Genomic DNA, 17,919 nt, shown 5'->3' with positions numbered 1-17,919 from the left:
GCTAGGTGGACCATTGGTCTGACCCAGTTTGGATATTCTTGTGTTCTTATGACAGGTTTCAGAGTAGCAGCCGTGTTAGTCTGTATCCGCAAAAAGAACAGGAGTACTTGTGGCACCTTAGAGACTAACAAATTTATTAGAGCTTAAGCTTTCGTGGGCTACAGTTCACTTTATTGGATGCATTGAATGGAACATATAGTTAGATAGATATAGATACACATACAGATAAATTGGAAGTTACCATACAAACTGTGAGAGGCTAATTAGTTAATAGCTCATCTTAACTGATTAGCCTCTCACAGTTTGTATGGTAACTTCCAACTTATCTGTGTGTGTGTGTGTGTGTGTGTGTGTATATATATATATCTTACTATATGTTCCATTCTATGCATCCAGTGAAGTGGGCTGTAGCCCCCGAAAGCTTATGCTGTAACAAATTTGTTAGTCTCTCAGGTGCCACAAGTACTCCTGTTTTTTTTGTGTTCTTATGGTTACTTTGTGAATGCATGTGCACTCAGTGTGATTCCTTCATGCTGACTGTATAACAATTACTAAAAAAAAATTTTCAGCAATGAAGAAGCAAAAATATACTGAGAGAGGGATAAGCTGATGGTGAGGACCTTGTGCTCTTTCTGTGCTTGGTAACTAAGGTATCTGTATGTTATGGAGTTTAAAATTTTGCATGGGATCATTTTAGCCCTGTCTTCATATCACAATTCGGCAAAACATGTCCTTGAAAACCAGGATTACGTGATTTGCGTGGACTTCTACTCATCTTCCTTCCCAAACATTCACAGCAAGTGCTTTTCTCCCGGTGGGTTCATACTGTTTTTGTTACTCTTCATTCCCAGCTGCCATGTCAGATCAGGCTATAGGTCCATCTAGTTCAGTATTCTGCATCCACCCACTTCAGAGACCACCACATCCACATGAGCCTGCACTTAGCTGAATATCTCAGGGTGTACATCTGGGGAGATGAAGGACTTCCTCTTGGTTTTCCCTTCTAACCCGCTTAGGGTTACCTCTCACCAGAAACAGCATAGCAGCAGCTGTGTCCTCCTTGGTGAGTTCTTGATCTAATCTGCTTGCACCCGTGTCCTGGAGGACATAGCGCCGCCCCAAGCATTTGCGGTGTGGACTGTAAATAGCAGTGTAGCCATGGTAGACTGGGTAGCGGCAGGGAGGTCTGGCTTAGCCATGCCAAATACCTACCTACCTGTTCCAGGCAGGTGTGGGCTCAGCCATGCATTTGCTGCTGCTGCTGCCCGTGCTACCGCGGCTACGCTACTGTGGATATTTGTGCGAGCGCCAGCAGGTTTATGCGAGCAGGAGACCCACACCCTTAGCTTGCAGCGTAGACTGCAACAGAGTCCACTTACTGCTAAGATGCCTCCTTCTGGCTGCTCTGGGGGTTAGCTCCTTCCAGGTGCAGCGCCCTCTTCTGCCACTTATTTACATGCCTCAGCGCCTCTCTCTGCGCAACTTGGGGTGCTTCTCTTCTTGGCTTGGCCCTCTGGCCAGGTCACTGTAGTCCTCCCCTTCCCGGATGTCTCAGTCTCACCGTACATACTGTCTCCGGCAGTCTTTCCATTCACTGCCCAGACTGAGCCACTTTCCTCAGTGGCTGGTAGGGGAACCCAGACCTGCCCTCTACTCCAGGTTCCAGCTCAGGGATCCTGTAATTAGCAGCCAAAGTTTGCACCATCCTAAACCTTGCTGCCATTTCTCCTAGCTTTTTCCTACACCCTCTCCCCCATGTTTCCTTCCTTCTCTAATGTTTAGAAAATGGCTACAGGCTCCCTCATTGCAGCCCCTTTCTTCTGCCAGCTTCCTGGCTTCATCCAGTCCCACCTGCTCCTTCTCTGCTGGGCTCCATCATCACTCACGAGTTGTGGGCCACCTGATTCCCCTCAGATGTGGCCTATTTGGTTAATTGGCCCCTCCCAGCCTCATTAATCCCTTCTAGGCTAGTGTTGGGTGAACACCTCATCACACAGAAGTAGCTTCAGAAGTGACAGAAACCTAATAGACTTTCTGATACATCAAGGGTATGGGCCCAGTTCACTGATCCCTTCCTTTCAAACACAGAACTCAGACATTCCCCTCCCCCGTACACTGAGGGCAGCAGCGAGAATAAAATCATCCTGCAAAAGCAAAGCGATCGCAACCTAGTGGCTTTGCCCCTGAGAGCAGCTTTTCCATTACTGTCTCTTGTGACTCAGCATATTCCCAAAGCCAGGAGGGAAATATAGGAATTGCCTGTTTAAAGTGGAATAGCAGCAGATTTGCTTGTAATTTCGGGGGGCGGGGTGGGAGGAAGAGTTTTAAGAGTCCATTCAGGTGTGTGGTGACTGAGAGAGTCAGAGTCTGTGTAGGGTAGGGAGAGGTGTGGTGCCTGCACCCTGCCATTGCTGCACTGAGGCGTCTTTCTGCTTTTAAAGTCTGATCTCCGGACTGGCAATTAAGAGTGATCCAACGCAGTCTGATGTGAACATGAGGATAGGGAGCTAAAGAGAAACTTCTTCCATAACCAGGGAGGGAGAGAAACACGTCTGACTCCTTTGGAGCCCGGCTGCACTTGGCCTCCTAGTCCCCATTTGGTTTCTTTTGTAGGTGGACTGCCCCGTGAACAGAAGACATCTGGATTGCTGGGGTCACGTTTTGTGGGTCTGTGTTAGATTTGCAGCTGTTGCCAGTCAGGTTAATATGGATGCTGGTCCAAATGTTTATTACTGGAGAGAAAACCGCCTGGAATGTGGTGATTCAGATCAGTTTCTAGCATAGGCGTCACCTCCGTGGGTGCTCCAAATTAGCGGTTGCTTGGCACCCACTTGCAGCCAGCTCCCCCCTGCCGATCAGCTCCTCCCTCTCCCTCCCAGTGCCTCCTGCACGCCTTGGAACAGCTGTTCCATGGTGTGCAGGAGGAGTGGGGGTAGGGCGTGCTCCGGAGAGGGATGGGAAGTGGTGGGGCCTTGGGGGAAGGGGTGGAGTAGGGGCTGGGCTTGGAGCTGAGTAGGGGTTGAGTACCCTTGGGGAAAATTAGAAGCCATTACCTGTGGCCTCCAGAGGTGTGTGACAGATCTAAGAGAGTGGGAGAAGGCAGATACATCAGCCCCAGAATGGGGAAGACCTTTTCCCTATAAACTGAAAAGAGGTCACCTCAAATTAATTAGACACCTGAGGCTAATTAAGGGCTGCTAGTGATCTTTAAAACCCCTCTTCTGGTGAGAGGAAGAGAAGGGAGGAGAGGCAAGCTGCAGCAGGGAGAGACGGCTACTCCTGGGTGGAAGGCTGTCTGTTCTCCTTATAGGAAGTTAACTGTTAGTTGGTAAAGGACTGGCCGCCAGAAGCCAGCATAATAAGACAAAACCCCTGAAGGAGGCAGGGAAAGGTATTCCTTTTTGTGCTGAGTTTGGGGGGTTTGTTGTTTTGCTTAGGAGAACGACTCAGCCTACCCTGAGGCCACCTTGTAAATATATTGAACAATCAACCAGCGTGAAAAATAAAACCTGACAGAGTAGGGTTGATTTACTCTGGGCTCCCCCCTTCCCTACCCCCACCCCACCCGCCCGAGGGAGAAACTCTGAGGCGAGTGAGGTGGCTTGGCACAGTAGCTTTCTGATGGCATCACAAAAAATAGCCAATAAAGTGAGGCACTTGTTGCACAAATAGGCATAAAAATGAAGCTTGCAGGTGGCTGGGCTTTGGAGAAAGTGCTGTGGAAGGCTGGAGCAGCCTCTGTTCCAAACGGGTTTAACATGCAAACCACAGATCCAGGAGTGGCCTGTGTGCAGTTCATTGGCTTGGCATCATGGTTTACTTCTGGGAAGAGCAGAAATAAAGGAAGGAGAGGGGAGTGCAAAGCACAAGGAGCAGCAGCACAGGACAAATAGATTGAGACAGAATGTTTGTTAAATCCTGCACAATATATTAATAAACACATCCTCTCCCATCTCACTGACCAGTTGTCACCTCACCGTCCACTTGGATCTGTTCACTACCTTCAGATCCCTTCCCCAGCAAGTTCTCTTTCCCTAAAGCTGCCTTTGTTGTCCTCTTCTACCCATGACTATACCTTTTCCATATCACTCACTACACTGCCAGGAATAATCTGCCTTATGGTATCATTGAAACCCCAGGAATGGTATATATGAAGATGGTAAAATTGTTAATGATGCAGAAAAGGCAGAAATGATCAGTAGCTATTTCTGTTCTGCATTTGGAAAGAAGTAGGATGATGTACTCATTTCACATGAGGATGATAAAGCTTTCCAGTCCATTAATGACTAAAGAGGATGTTAAACAGTATCCACAAGGGAGAAACATTTTTATATCAGCAGGCTGGATAACGTGTCCAGATGTCCTAAAAGAGCTGGCTGAGATCTCTGGTCTGCTGTTAACTTTTAATGAATCTTGGAATCCTGGGAAAATTGCATGAGACTGGAAGAGTGGTAATATTGTGCCAATATTTTAAAAGGAGAAGTTGTGTACCTGGGTATTATAGACCAGTTAGGTTTATGGAAAATAGGTATGTCAAACAAACCTGAAACCTTTTTTTGATGTAAGAATACAAATTTGGTTGATTAAGGTAACTGTGTAGATATAATGTGCTTAGAAATTAACAGGCAGCAGGTTTAAAACAAACAAAAGGAAATACCTCTTCACACAGTGCACAGTTAACCCATGGTGGAACTGCTTGCCGTGGAATGTGGTGAAGGCCAAAACTATAACTTAGTTCAAAAAAGAATTAGATAAGTTTATGGAAGATAGGTCCATCAATACAGTAACTCCTCACTTAATGTTGTCGTTATGTTCCTGAAAAATGCTACTTTAAGCAAAACGATGTTAAGCGAATCCGATTTCCCCATAAGAATTAATGTAAGTGGGAATTATTTTTCACCAGACAAAAGACATTATACACATACACAGTATAAGTTTTTAAATAGTTTAAAACAAACAATTTAATACTGTACTCACCAATGATGATTGTGAAGCTTGGTTGAGACAGAGGCGTACCGGGGTTGGGGACTTGCCCCACTCTGCATACCCGACGTTCCAGCCGGGGAGTGGGGTCAGGCGTGGGGGGTTGCCATGTTCTTCCCTCCTGGTGCTCCTGCCAGGGAGCGGGGTCGGGGCCTTGCCCGCTCCCCAGCTGAAATGCCGGGTGGGTGGAATTGGGGCAAACCCCCACGCTCCAACCCCACTCCCTGGCAGGAGTGCCGGGCAGAATGGGACAAGCCCTCGCGTCCCGACCCCGCTCCCTGTCAGGAGCGCCAGGCGGGCGGAGCAGGACGAGCCAAACAACCTTATAATGAAATATTACTTGACTTTAAACGAGTATGTTCTCTAATAGATCAGCATCCTAATAACGAAACAATGTTAACTGGGACGACTTTAAGTGAGGAGTTACTGTAACTATTAGCCAGGATGGTCACAGAAGCAACCCCATGCTCTGGGTGTCTCTACACCTCTGACTGCCAGAAGCTGGGACTGGACAATAGGGGATCAAGTACGCAAAATTGCCCTGTTCAGTATATTCCCTCTGAGGCATCTGGCGCCAGCCACTGTCAGAAGGCAGGATACTGGGCTAAGTGAACTACTGGTCTGACCTAACATGGCTATTCTTATGGAAGGTCGTGGTATAATTCAAATGCCTTACAAAAGTTTGATTTTAAAAAGCCGCACTATAAAATATCAATAAGACATGTTAGATACGTTAAGAAATTGGCAGATCTCAAAAAGTAGCTGTCAGTGGGGATTCATCCCAAAATGGAGGTGTTTCCATAGGGATCAGTTATGGGCCTGATCCTATTCAACAGTAACTTTGTCAGTGACCTGGAAGTAAATAGAAAATCACTGCTGATCAGATTTACAGATGATGCAAATATCAAAGGAGTGGTAAATAGCAGTGAGGACGGGACAGTCATACAGGGCAGTCTAGATCACGTGGTAAGCTGTGCATTTCCAAACAAAATGCATTTTAATACAGCCAAATGCAAAGTGATACAGCTAGAGCAGGGGTTCTCAAGCTTCATTGCATTACAACCCTCTTTTGACAGCAAAAATTACTACACGATCCCAGGAGGGGGGGACCAAAGCCTGAGCACACCTGAGTCCCACCGCCCTGGGCTGAGGGAGGGGGTGCGGCCAAAGCCTCAGCCCCATCGCCCCAGAATGGAAGGAGGCAAAGCCAAAGCCCAAGGGCTTCAGCCCTAGGAGGGGGGGCCTGTAACCTGAGCCCCACCACCCAGAGCTGAAGCCATTGGGCTTTGGTCCCAAGCCTCAGCAAGTCTAGCACCAGCCATTTCAATGGGGTCACAACTCACTTTGGAGTCCCAACCCACAGTTTGAAACAAGGAGTGGGAGGTCGCATCTACATGATGGGGGACTATATCGTGGAAAGCAGTGACTCTGAAAAGGATTTTGTGGTCATGGTGGATAAACATCTTGACCTGAGCTCCCGGTGTGATGATGTGGCCCAAAGGTCTAATATTATCCATGGATGTGTGAACAGGGAGTGGTGAATAGAAGTAGGGACTCACCTACTGTACGTGCTAGGTACATTTCTCATGAGTTCAGATTGTAAGCGCTTCAGCTCTTCTTCTGTGTACGTAGAGCACCTAACCCAGTGAGCCCAGATCCTGACTGTAGGCCTGCAGGTGGTATTACAACATATTAAATATGATGCAAAATTATACACCAGTAGGTGGTTCTCAGTCAGTAAGGGTCTTAAGCTATAGTAATCTGTTTACACCACAGTTATGGGAAACAAAAGGGCTAGTGATGAAAAGAATGCTATGCCAGTAACCTTGGCTACCACTCCAGTCAAGTGACAGACTGATAGGTAAATCCTGAATCCAAAAGGGAAAGGTGAGCTAGGCGAAGAGCAATAATCTGTCTGTTGATTCATTTCACATCTAACTGAAGTTGGATATAACAAGTTCAGTCCATAAATGACATCGTGAAACCTGTAACACTTTATTATAAAGCTGCCATGACTTACACAGCACTGCTTATGTGAGTGCTGTGAGAAATAAGGGGGGTGGAGTGGGAAATACATACAGATACAGTAATGTAAGCTCTTTAGGGCTGGGACTGTCCTTTACTAGGTTTGTACAGTGCTCGGCATAGTGGAGCTCCGATCCTGATTGGAGCCCCGGGCTCTACCATAACACACGTTGAAAGAAACCCATACATTAATCTAAAGTTAATATGAACAAAGGTGTTCAGCCTACGTCTGCCTCCAGGATTCCCAGTGGGGCAGAAGCACCACCTTTAGAACACATGATTCAGCACCAGCTGGAATTAAAAGATGAAGGCTTGCTGGCATGGAAAGTCAAATATTGCCTCGTTGAGAGCCACAAAAACCCTTGATCAAAAGAGATAATTTCTTTCTTTAAAACAACGTTAGTGTCTCTTGTCCCTGACAATGAGGGGGGCTGATTGCAAGAGCTTGAGCTAAATTGCCATGTGTTCTCATTTCCTTGTCTATTCTGAGAAGACTTCGCTGCACACATTGTACCTGATCTGCATGCAGCACCAGGCATTGTTTTTATACAAAAAGGAGAAGTACAAAGAGCAAAGTAAATCCCACAGCTGCTGGTCAGTGCTTCGTTTAAAACCTGAACAGCATTTCAGTGGTAATGGTTTTGCTCTGAAAAACAGTTTGAGGCTACACATTACAGTAGAACCCTCTTAACTGGCACACACCAACCAGCCATCATGATTATCAGAACATGCTGGGCTTGCTCATACCCATTTGTGATTAACCCTTCTTTCCCTGTTTACCCTCCCCCCGCCCCCCCCGCCGCCCCAAGGGTGCACATTCCATTCCTTCCAGAATCTTTTGCTGTAACTGCTCTTCCCCACCATTTTTATTCCTCAGCTGTCATGAAATAAAGTTCTTTCTAAAATTCAAATATCATTTTAACTTGACTTTTATTCTCAGCTGGTGCTATGTCCATATGTAATCATCAATTATTACTGTTCATTAAGCACCAACAATATGCTTGGCCTTGTATATGGCACAAAAGGGGAGCATTTCTTCTGGGAAAATTTATAATTTACTGGATTAGAGATGCCCAGGGAAACTCCAGAGGAGGGAATAACATGGACATCTTTTATTTATATTACTGTTGACTCTCTTCCCATGGATGTTACGGAAGAAGAGTGAGCACTAAAGACACACGTTCTTGTTTGTCTGCCCAATTACTTTGTTTGGTTTACATCCTGTACTGTAGGTAGACCACAGTGGGATAGCGACCTTGCTATGGTTCTGCAGCAGGGATGTGTGCAGAAATTTAAATTTGACCTCTTTTGGAGAGGCACGGTTCTGTGCCCTCACTGAGGCCCAGTGCCAGAGGAGTTTCCCCCCATCCCCGGTCATAACCCTGGAGCCAGGAGAAGCTCACCCTCCCCCCAGCCACAGCCCTGGGGCTGGAGGAGTTCTGTGCACCTGATGATTATTGGCGGGACCCGAGCCCCTACTTAACCCCCTGTTGTGCACACCCCTGTTCTGTAGCCCCCACTGGTTCACTGGCATTTAGCGCAGCCACTGGTTTATTCATGTAGTAATAACTCTCTTAGGCTGCCCGACTAGAGTCTTCTTTTCTCTTTCAGTCCAGCTGTGGAACAGAATGTGGCTCTCTGAGTGGAGCAGAACCCTTTCCTCCTTGAAACTTGTGTGAGATAATGTGTTGGGTTTTACGTGTTTATTCAGACTGGCTTACAGCAAACTTTACTCTGCCAGTAGCTAAGTAGGAATCCCAGTCAACAGCTCTCAGGGAGACAGAGGGTTAATAACTATATTTTTTTAAGCGCCACTTCATGCAATTGTTGTCTAATGGAGCTTCATCCTTTGATTTGAAATAGTGAGTCCATTCATTACCTACTGTATGGTACAGTTGACTGCAGGCTTTTAAAGTGGGTGACAGTGCTATAAATCAACAAAAGCTGATCAAAATTGAGACTGAACTAGCACTGTAAATACAGGCTGTGTAATTAGTTATTGGAAATAGTTTTAACCGTAATCTTTCATCAGTTTCCTTTAGATCAAGGCACATAATAATCTGGTAATAATAATGACAAGCAGCCTTGGGACGTTATGGATCAAACCCAGTGCTAGCTATCACAAAATATTTATTCTACACCTTTATAGTCTATGCCTTATCCCCTGTTATCTTATCCTGTACTTTATATCAGTGTTGTGCTTTGGATCTTTACATGGCGTTGCCTTTGTATATATGTTGGACTTCTTCCAGTCTTCTTCCTTTAGAGACCTGCAAGCCAGCCTTGTGCCTGTGAATCCAGCTCTCAAGACCATTTACGTTTTTATCTTGATATTTTTGTATGGATTTTACCCTTCATGGCCTTTGGTGGAATTTCCACTTTCATCTCTGGCAATAAAGCTAGCTCATTTTGCTGTCAGGGTTGCACTATAGTACATGAGACTATTGAGCTGTGGACTTCAGCAGTCTCTACTCACACAATAATACATTGCAATGGGTCAACCCTTGACGAGTGCAAGGTGGTATAATCCCAGCTAATAGTGGTTTTCCAGTAGAATGGTTGATTCTGATGCTGCTGAGAAGATGCCCTTTTTCTGGCCTCTATTTAAAGTGGAGGATGGAATGGACGTCATCTTGTTTGGTTGGAGCATGGAGATTTACTCCTTCTTCCATTTCAGCTAACTTTAAACTTTCTGCCAGCTGGAAGAAAGCACTCTTTCAGTCTAGGCAAGGGTAACTGGAGCTGTTGGAAAGGAGTCAGTCAAGGGCACGAGATTTCAAGGAGATTTAACATAAAGTTGCTCCCCAGTAGAATGTGAACTTTCTGCCAGAGGCCACGATTAAGACTGCGTTTGAGTCTGCTGGACCTTGTCAGGTGCCTTTCCTTACGATTTAATTAGCTTTGTCGGGAGGCTTAGTGTTGGCTCAGAAAATAAATGGAGTGGAGGCATTTCTGGCCCGTCAACCACACTTTGAAGTGTTATGTGAGAATTCAGCTTTTAAAAATATTTTTCTCAAATGTTAACTCAAGTTCTCATCAATCATGGAATAACCGTTTAAAATGATTTCCTGCCCTGAGCCTACTGGAGAAGTCCCCATTGTCTAAAAGGTCACGAAATGAGATATTGAGGTTTGTTCTGACTAGGGTTGGATGGAAAGATGCTAGATAGGTCTGGGAGCAGGACTGAACAGGAGTATGGCTTCCCATACAGGTGAAAACAAGACAATAAGAAAGGCAGTTTCTCCCAGAGCAATCTGTCTATGCTCTGAAATGCAGAAGTCAAATATCCACATTGGTTGCATTATCTATTTCATTGTACTTGTGCTCTGTGCCCTCTTGTCTCTTTTGTAACCAGTAACTCCTGATTAGGACTCTACAGGGCTGTGACACTTCCTCCCGCTATCTGGTGGAGATTCTGAGCTGCCCTCTTGGGATCTGGTGGGGTGGAGAACGAACAAAGACCCAGTTAAAAATGTAAACTAAAGAGCAAAAGACCCACAATCTTGCATCCGATAAGTGAGCTGTAGCTCACGAAAGCTTATGCTCAAATAAATTTGTTAGTCTCTAAGGTGCCACAAGTCCTCCTTTTCTTTTTGCGTAATCTTAGCAAGTTACTTGAAAAAACCTGCAATTCTCCCACCTGCTGATCTCTTTGGTATTGATGATCTCGCAGTGAAAACCTTCCATTAAACTCTCCCGTACTGCAGGATCAGACCTAATAGGGCACTTCCATCCACAGTCTAGGTGAAGAGGTGACCTGGGTAGTGATGCTTACAAGGAGGAGGACAAGAGATGACTGCAGCTTCTCTTGCTGGTGCCGGACATGTCATGGTGGTTCTGAAAATTTGTGTGTGTGTGTCTGGTACCATTTCTTAAAGGGGAAGCGTAGGGGTGTAGGCTGCCTGGAGGGAGACGAGTGCTGAAGAAGAACTTGGAGGAGGGTGCTGCTGTTTTCCAAGATTGGTGGCACTTTGACTCCTTTCTAACTGCTCCAGTCATTGCTGCCACAGTTTAAGGAGTGCTTTGTTCCAGTTGGAAAAAATATAAAATTAGCTAGAATGAGGGGAAGAGTGAGTTTTGTCCACTGTGCTTACAACCTTCTCCTTCCCCTCAACTGCAGCCTCTCCTGGTGACTGCCAACTTAGAGCAGCCTCTGTTTAAATTTGCCACCGTACTGGCTTCCTCCAATTCGTGTCCTCCGCTCTTGTTTCAATACTGTGGCTGGGGCAGGCTCCATTTTACTCTGCTGGCAGCTCGCTAATAGCTACCCTCTGTTTTTCGCTTGTAAGCCCTTTGGGGTAGGGATCCCGTTGTTATCTTTTGTTGCCCAGTGCTCAGCACAGTGTGGCCTGAATCCTGTTGTGGGACCACAATACAGATGATGATGATAAGAAAAGGTAAGTTGCTTGTGGAGGTGGGCTTAGGGAAAACCTGGAATCACAGCCTGTCTCCTGGGTTGTTCCAGTGCTGCTCCCACAGGAATCTTCTAAACAGACAGCCCTCTCCCTGCCAGTAATGCAGGGCCAGGCTAGTGTAGGATTGTATCAAAGAAGAGGAATGATTCTGTAGTGATTCCATTCAAATCTGAAAAGCCATTTTGCTTCTGAGAAGGGCCAGAATTTCCTAGATGAAAATGGTTGAAATCTATAGTACTCTCTTGTAAGTGTGATTGGGCATTGTTTTTGCTTCATCTAAAATGTGGTGGTTTCAAGTGTAGCATCCTGTCTTTGAGATGATGGTATCGAGAGACTCTGTGTGTGTGTGTGTGTGTGTGTGTGTGTGTACGCACATTATCAGCTGTTCATGAGCTCATCTGTTGAGACATGGTGTGTATAATCCTGCAAGTATATTACACTTTGCAGTTGCATTAGTATAGAGCAGTGAATAGTATTGAATCAAATGCCAGCGCTTATGTCAGGTTTAATCCTGCTGCAAATTAAACTGTGTAAAACCTCTGCAAAACTGGTTTTTTTAATAGAAACAGCAGTTCAGTTGTACTAGAGCCACTAAATTACATTTTTAATGATTTTCAACACTTATTTGATACATTAGTGTTTGAGAGTGTTTCAGTTACTGTTGTATCTGGATTGATTCAGCTCCACCCTTGTTTAACAGAGTCTCATTTTAGCCACGCTGAAGAAATTCATCTGCGCAATTTTGCATGTGCTGTAAACATGTAATTAGGCTTGTGCCAATCAGTCTCCAGTTCTGGGTCATTACAGGATTTGGGTCAGCAAGCACTGAACCCGAGTTTAAGTCCACGTCTCAGCATTGGAGTAACCTCAGGTGATATTTATGCAAATCTGTACAGTGGAGCTTAAACTTTTATTTCAGCTTACTGTCTCTTTCCATTTCAAGCTGGCTGTGTAACCAACAGCTAATAAAAACTTTATCCATTTCCCCCCAAATTCTAGAGAAGTATCTATCCTTTTTTCAATAATTGACTGCTGGCTCCCTGTGTTTTTCAGCGCACTGAACTGTTTTCTGACATTAAAGGTTATAAATCTGAGGTTCTGGCTGAAAACAAAAATAAAACTTTCATTATATTCAGAGCTATTTTCATAACTGTGATGAATAAGCTATGGCTTTATGAGATAGTTAAGATTCACTCAGTGAGAACACTTGTAGTTCTGCAATTAACAGGTCATTAACAGAGCAAAAATCTCAATCATGACTAAGTTTTTGACTTAGTCTGTGAGCTCTACTTCAGGAAAACATTTTAGTGAAGCCCAATAATATATCTGCTGTAAGACAGCACAGCCATTTTCAGGGCTGTAAACATTAGCTATGTGCTGAAACCGTCTCCCAAAGGCCAGAGCCTGGAATTGTATTATGTCTTTGCAAAATAAATAAGGACATACAAACATAGGAAGGGGTTTTTCCAATGCTATTTTTATACAGCTGTATCTCAAAAACAATTTTATGTTTTAAAATAAAATTGTATATGGTCTGTGGAATTACTACTACTTGTGTTCTGTAAATAAAATATTTTGACATGGCTGTGATATGGAATGCAGAAAGCTGTCTGTTTCATATGTTCACTGTGTAATTACCCATCCTAATGGCAATTATGTAATTTAGTATGCTGTTACAAGATTAGGGTAGCTATTTATGTAGTTAAATTCCTGAAATGTTCAAAGCACCGAAAATTACTGTGGGGGGTGAAGGGGGGGCAAAGGAAATATAAACATTTGAAAACTACATTTAGGAAAGGCCTTCAGAGTTAAGAGACACGCTGCCAAAATCAAGGAAATTCACAATCAAAGAAAAACATTGCAAGTCTAGACACAACAAGATGATGCAACTATATTAATAGTGGTATTGGAAAGCATATGTGGGCGCAGGCTAGCATCTGCACAAACACCTCTGACAGTGCTCATTGATTACACAAATCCCGTTTGGTAGGGCTAGAAGAACAGATGTTCCTGTTAGAGGGCAGATTCAGACTTTACATCTTGGGCCCTTTTCAGTAAAAGTGCTGGGAGTTATTCCTTTGCTTCTTCCATGGCATGGTGGAAAGTGAATAGATTACTTGGGGTTTAGCCTGTCTGGTCAGGCCATAAATGTTAACTCAGAAGAAGGATCAGTGTGTAACTTAAACTAACTCATCATTTGTCTGCCCGTTTCACTGTGAACGGAAGAAAAGTATTGAGAGAATTCAGAATTGTGCTTTAGGGAGGAGGCATCGTAACAGGCAATGGGGGCGAAAGCTAAGGAATAATTCACAATACTTTCCACAGAAAAAGCCTCGGAAGGCTAGAACTCTTAGACTTCAGGCTTTCACTGTCAGCTTGTGCTTGAAAACAAGACAAAATTTTGGACCTAACTTAAAGAGCTTCTCTAGGAAAGAAACCCCTGCAGCAGTGGTTAATGTGAAGGAAGAAAACAGATTACGCAGAGACACCTAGTAAAACGACACGTTTGTCAAGCCTGTGTACTGAGGGAGTGGCGTGGCTCAGAAGATTGGCAATCGGATTTGCAGAGCCTGTCGTCTAGCTCATGGGTTCCAATTTGTCTTAACTTGCTAGTGATTGAAAGTTACCATCTACTAGTTATTCAGTGAACTACTTGACGTGAATGTTACCTCCGTATTATTTCTATCAGACAGCTGTTTGCGACAAAAGAGCCACTGTCACAATTGTCCTATTTGTTGCAGCCTCAGCAGAGAGGCACAAGGACTAACTGTGGCATAAACACTGACCTCCTCTCTCCTGTCTAGTGAGAGTCCTTCCAAGGCAAGGCAGGGCAGTACAGTGTGGAGTTAGTTTGCTGGAGATTCTCAACCTCTTTCATGTGTTCAGTCTGCAAGGTTGTTGGTTCAGGACTAGATTCACTTTAATAAAAATGTTCTGATAGGGAACATCTTCTGGACCAAAGAATGGGTGACAAAAAGCTCTTGAAGGCTTTAGGACAATGAAGAAGCATTTGCCTCAGTAGCAAGAATGGGCTCAGTTGGGACTGTGAACAAGATGGTGATGAGTGAGATGGCAGAGGGAGAAGAGGAACATTGTCCGAAACACAGATCCCCTTTTCTAATAGATCTCGTCGGTCTTTCCGCCCTTCAGTATTGCTGTGTAAGCTTTTGAAACTGTATTCACGTCCTCAATAGCATCAGTCAAGACTTGCTTTGGATTTTTTCTAGATGAGATTATTTTACTGAGTCCAGCACACAGACAGACACATTCATCTTCTCACATTGCATGAACTAAAACAATGGGTTCTTCAGACCAGAAGTGCAGTCATCTCACCTCTCATTTCCTTCTGCATAGTTACACACTGATGCCATAATGCTATACTGTATGCTACAGTCAGTCTCATCTGAGAGACCAATGGGACAGTCTAGGATATTACGACTTTTGTAGCTGGAATATTTTGAAATTAAATGCGTATATATCTATAGATAGGTGTGTGTGTGTAATATATATATATATATATAATAAAAAAAATCAGGGAGGAATTAAGTACAGTATATTTTGCTCATGTCCTCAACAGCTGCTTCGTTTCAACCCAGATGTGGCTGTGATTTCTGGGTGGAGCTTCTGAAGAATTTGAGCTCTATTTAGATGAAAGGCACTTAGTACATGTAAGATATTGTACCTCATTATGGCATTGCTGTGCCAAACATAATTGTTTTTGATTCTGTTAACCTTTTCTTATTTGTCAGTCCCTATAATCCATAGGGGAAATTTTCAAGTTATGTGACTAATTCCCACTGAAAGTCAACAGGAATTATGTACCTAGGTGCCATTTGTGTCTTTGAAAAATTCTTCCCCTTAATCACTCGTTTTGTCTCCTCTCTGAACTCCTGGACTCTGAATTCTCAACTGCTGGGAATGGCCCACCTTAATTATTACTACAAAAGGTTTTTTTCTCTCCTGCTGGTAATAGCTCACCTTTCCTGATCACTCTCATTACAGTGTGTATGGTCACACCCATTGTTTCATGTTCTCTGTGTATATAAAATCTCCCCACTGTATTTTCCACTGCATGCATCCGATGAAGTGAGCTGTAGCTCACGAAAGCTTATGCTCAAATAAATTTGTTAGTCTCTAAGGTGCCACAAGTACTCCTTTTCTTTTCTCTGAACTCCTTTGATAAGTTACTGATACCTTTCCGGTGCTGAGAGCAGAATGCTTGGTCCTCGGTGAATCTCACTGGTAACTGTAGAAAGGGGCTACAGTTTACCTTCAGGATCTTTGGTGTGAAGTCTCCACATCTCCACATCACATACTTTGGTGTCTTTGTCCCATTTCACCAATACCCAATGTGCCTCCAGCTGGGACTGTCAGGTCTTCCGTAGTGTAACTGCTCCCTCACTGATTTTTACTAAGCTTGAGTCTCCTTGGGGACAGTACTTCTAGTGTGTCTCAGTCCCTTCATGTTATGTCTGTCCTTGCTGATATTAGTAGCCCAGTTTCGTATCACCTGCAGATTGCATTAATGTGCACCTTTACCCCCTTCTTCTAGATTAATTAAACTGTTAAATAAAAACTGTCCTGACGCCAATCCCCAGTGGTGACTCGCTGTCATTTATCCTTCCCTTTAGCTACGGATATTCAGTAAGTATTCAGTCCCCCAACAGTGTTCTAACATCAGCCCATTCCATTTCTGTGAAAGGCTATAGTACATGCTTTCCTCCAGACCAAATATATCACATTGACTCTGCCATTTGCCCATTCGCTTTCTAATTCTATCAAAAACACTCAGGTTTGTTTGACATCTTTTGTTCTTTGCAATCCCCAATGAAGCTGCTTATTTTAGAGTTTCTGCTAACATTGAAGTATGCATGGATTTTTGTGTTCACATTTGTTTTGTGATGGTGTTAGGCTTAGCATGCAATAATTGCCAGGATCGCTCCTTTTGTCTTTTTTGCATAAAGGTTTGCCTGCCTTTTCCAATCTTCTGATGCCTCAGGCCCCTCTAGGGCCTTTCAAAAATAATTGCTGTTGGCTTAGTAAATTCGTTAGCTAATTCTTTAACAGCCTGGGATTAAACTATTCAGCATCACTTTTCCCCTTATTTTTCTTTTAAAAATCGTTCATTGCCTCAGACTCTTCAGAATCCTCAATCTCATCCCCCCTCTGCCTTATTTCCCCTGCTTTAGCTCTAAAATCTCCTCTTCTTCCCTGTTAACCCCTTTGGCACATTAATTCATTCTGCTTTTCCGCTGTCTTTCTCTCTCCTGTGCTCCTTGATTGGCTCTGGATCTTTCTTTTTTTTGCTTTGTATCATTCCCTGTCTACATTTCTAGGCTGGATTTTTTATTTTAACCCCCAGCTTCTTAAAAAGCTGTGCTGGCCTCCCCTCGTATTCTTCCTTTCCAGCATAACTGATTTGTTTGCATCCTAATCTTTAGGGCAATCTATTCATTCTTAGAACTCTTAGGCAAAGGGCAAAGACAGGAAAACTCAACTACTCTCTTCTCTTCTCTTCTCCACTTTGCCAGCAGACCCGTCCTCCTTCATTCCCTGGAACAAGGGCTTTCCTATATCTCATGTGGCAGAGGGTCTGGCAAGAAGTGCCAGGAGTGGGCACCCATTCTTGGCTGGCAGCAAGCCTCATTCTCCCCATCCATTTTAAGGGAGCTGCTACTGACCTGCCTTCCTCCTGTTACTTTCATGTGTGGAGAGGATGGGACAGAAGGTGCGGCGTGCATGAGGACTCACTCTGCCAAAGTGTCCTAACCCAGTGCTTCTCAAGCTCTCTGATATGGGGAACCGGCCATTTTATTTTCCAATGTGCGCGCAGACCGGCAGCCAATGGCTCGCGGGCTGGTGCCGTCCGCGGACCACCACTTTGAGTAGCAGTGTCCTAACGCACTCCTCGCTCCCAGCAGCCACAGACTCCCCGTGTTGTACCTCGGCACAGGAGAGTGGTGTGAGAGCTAATCATTGTGTCTTGAGATTCCTCAGACTTGTTTCATAGTGCCATATTCCTAGGGGTCCTAATTCCTAAACAGGCCGCCTGGGAAATCTGACAGCCTTTTCCTGCTCACCCCACGTTCAATCTGTGTTCTGTTAAATTATGTCCTGGGTCACAGCCCTGCCCTTGACATTGAGCTTTGAACTCCTTATAAAAGGCTTGGAGCTTTAGAAAATGCATTACAGTCGGGGGGAAGAGGGGATATTCTCTCTCTCAGAGGAATCCTGAGAGCTAAAGGGGAAGGGGCTGGGGTAAACAGAGCAAAGAAAGAAGAAGATTAGTGGTCAGCAGAAGTATGGGGGAAAGAAATAACTGTCCCCATTCTCACAAGACCGGCTGGCTAGAGGAGCGGCGGCAGGCTTCCTGCCACATAGAGCAGGAACATATCACAAACTTAATAATGATAAATGGCAACAAAGCAAGCAGGATTCTGAGATGGAGGCAGCCTGAGCCTGAATCCCATTCTTGAGGTATCTGTGTCAGAATCTG

The 17,919-nt window shown here is 44.5% G+C and overlaps 1 protein-coding gene across 24 annotated transcripts in view; it reads left to right on the top strand.

Moving 5' to 3' along the window:
• Positions 1-17,919, top strand: part of PTPRF (protein tyrosine phosphatase receptor type F) — a 615,392-nt gene that overhangs the window by 417,681 nt on the left and 179,792 nt on the right. The gene's annotated exons all lie outside the window — the stretch shown is intronic.

The sequence above is a fragment of the Chelonia mydas genome, chromosome 8, assembly GCF_015237465.2.
Source record: "Chelonia mydas isolate rCheMyd1 chromosome 8, rCheMyd1.pri.v2, whole genome shotgun sequence".
Classification (NCBI taxonomy): Eukaryota; Metazoa; Chordata; order Testudines; family Cheloniidae; genus Chelonia; species Chelonia mydas.
The sequence above is the reverse complement of the archived record's forward strand: the minus strand, read 5'-3'. Positions and strand labels throughout refer to the sequence as shown.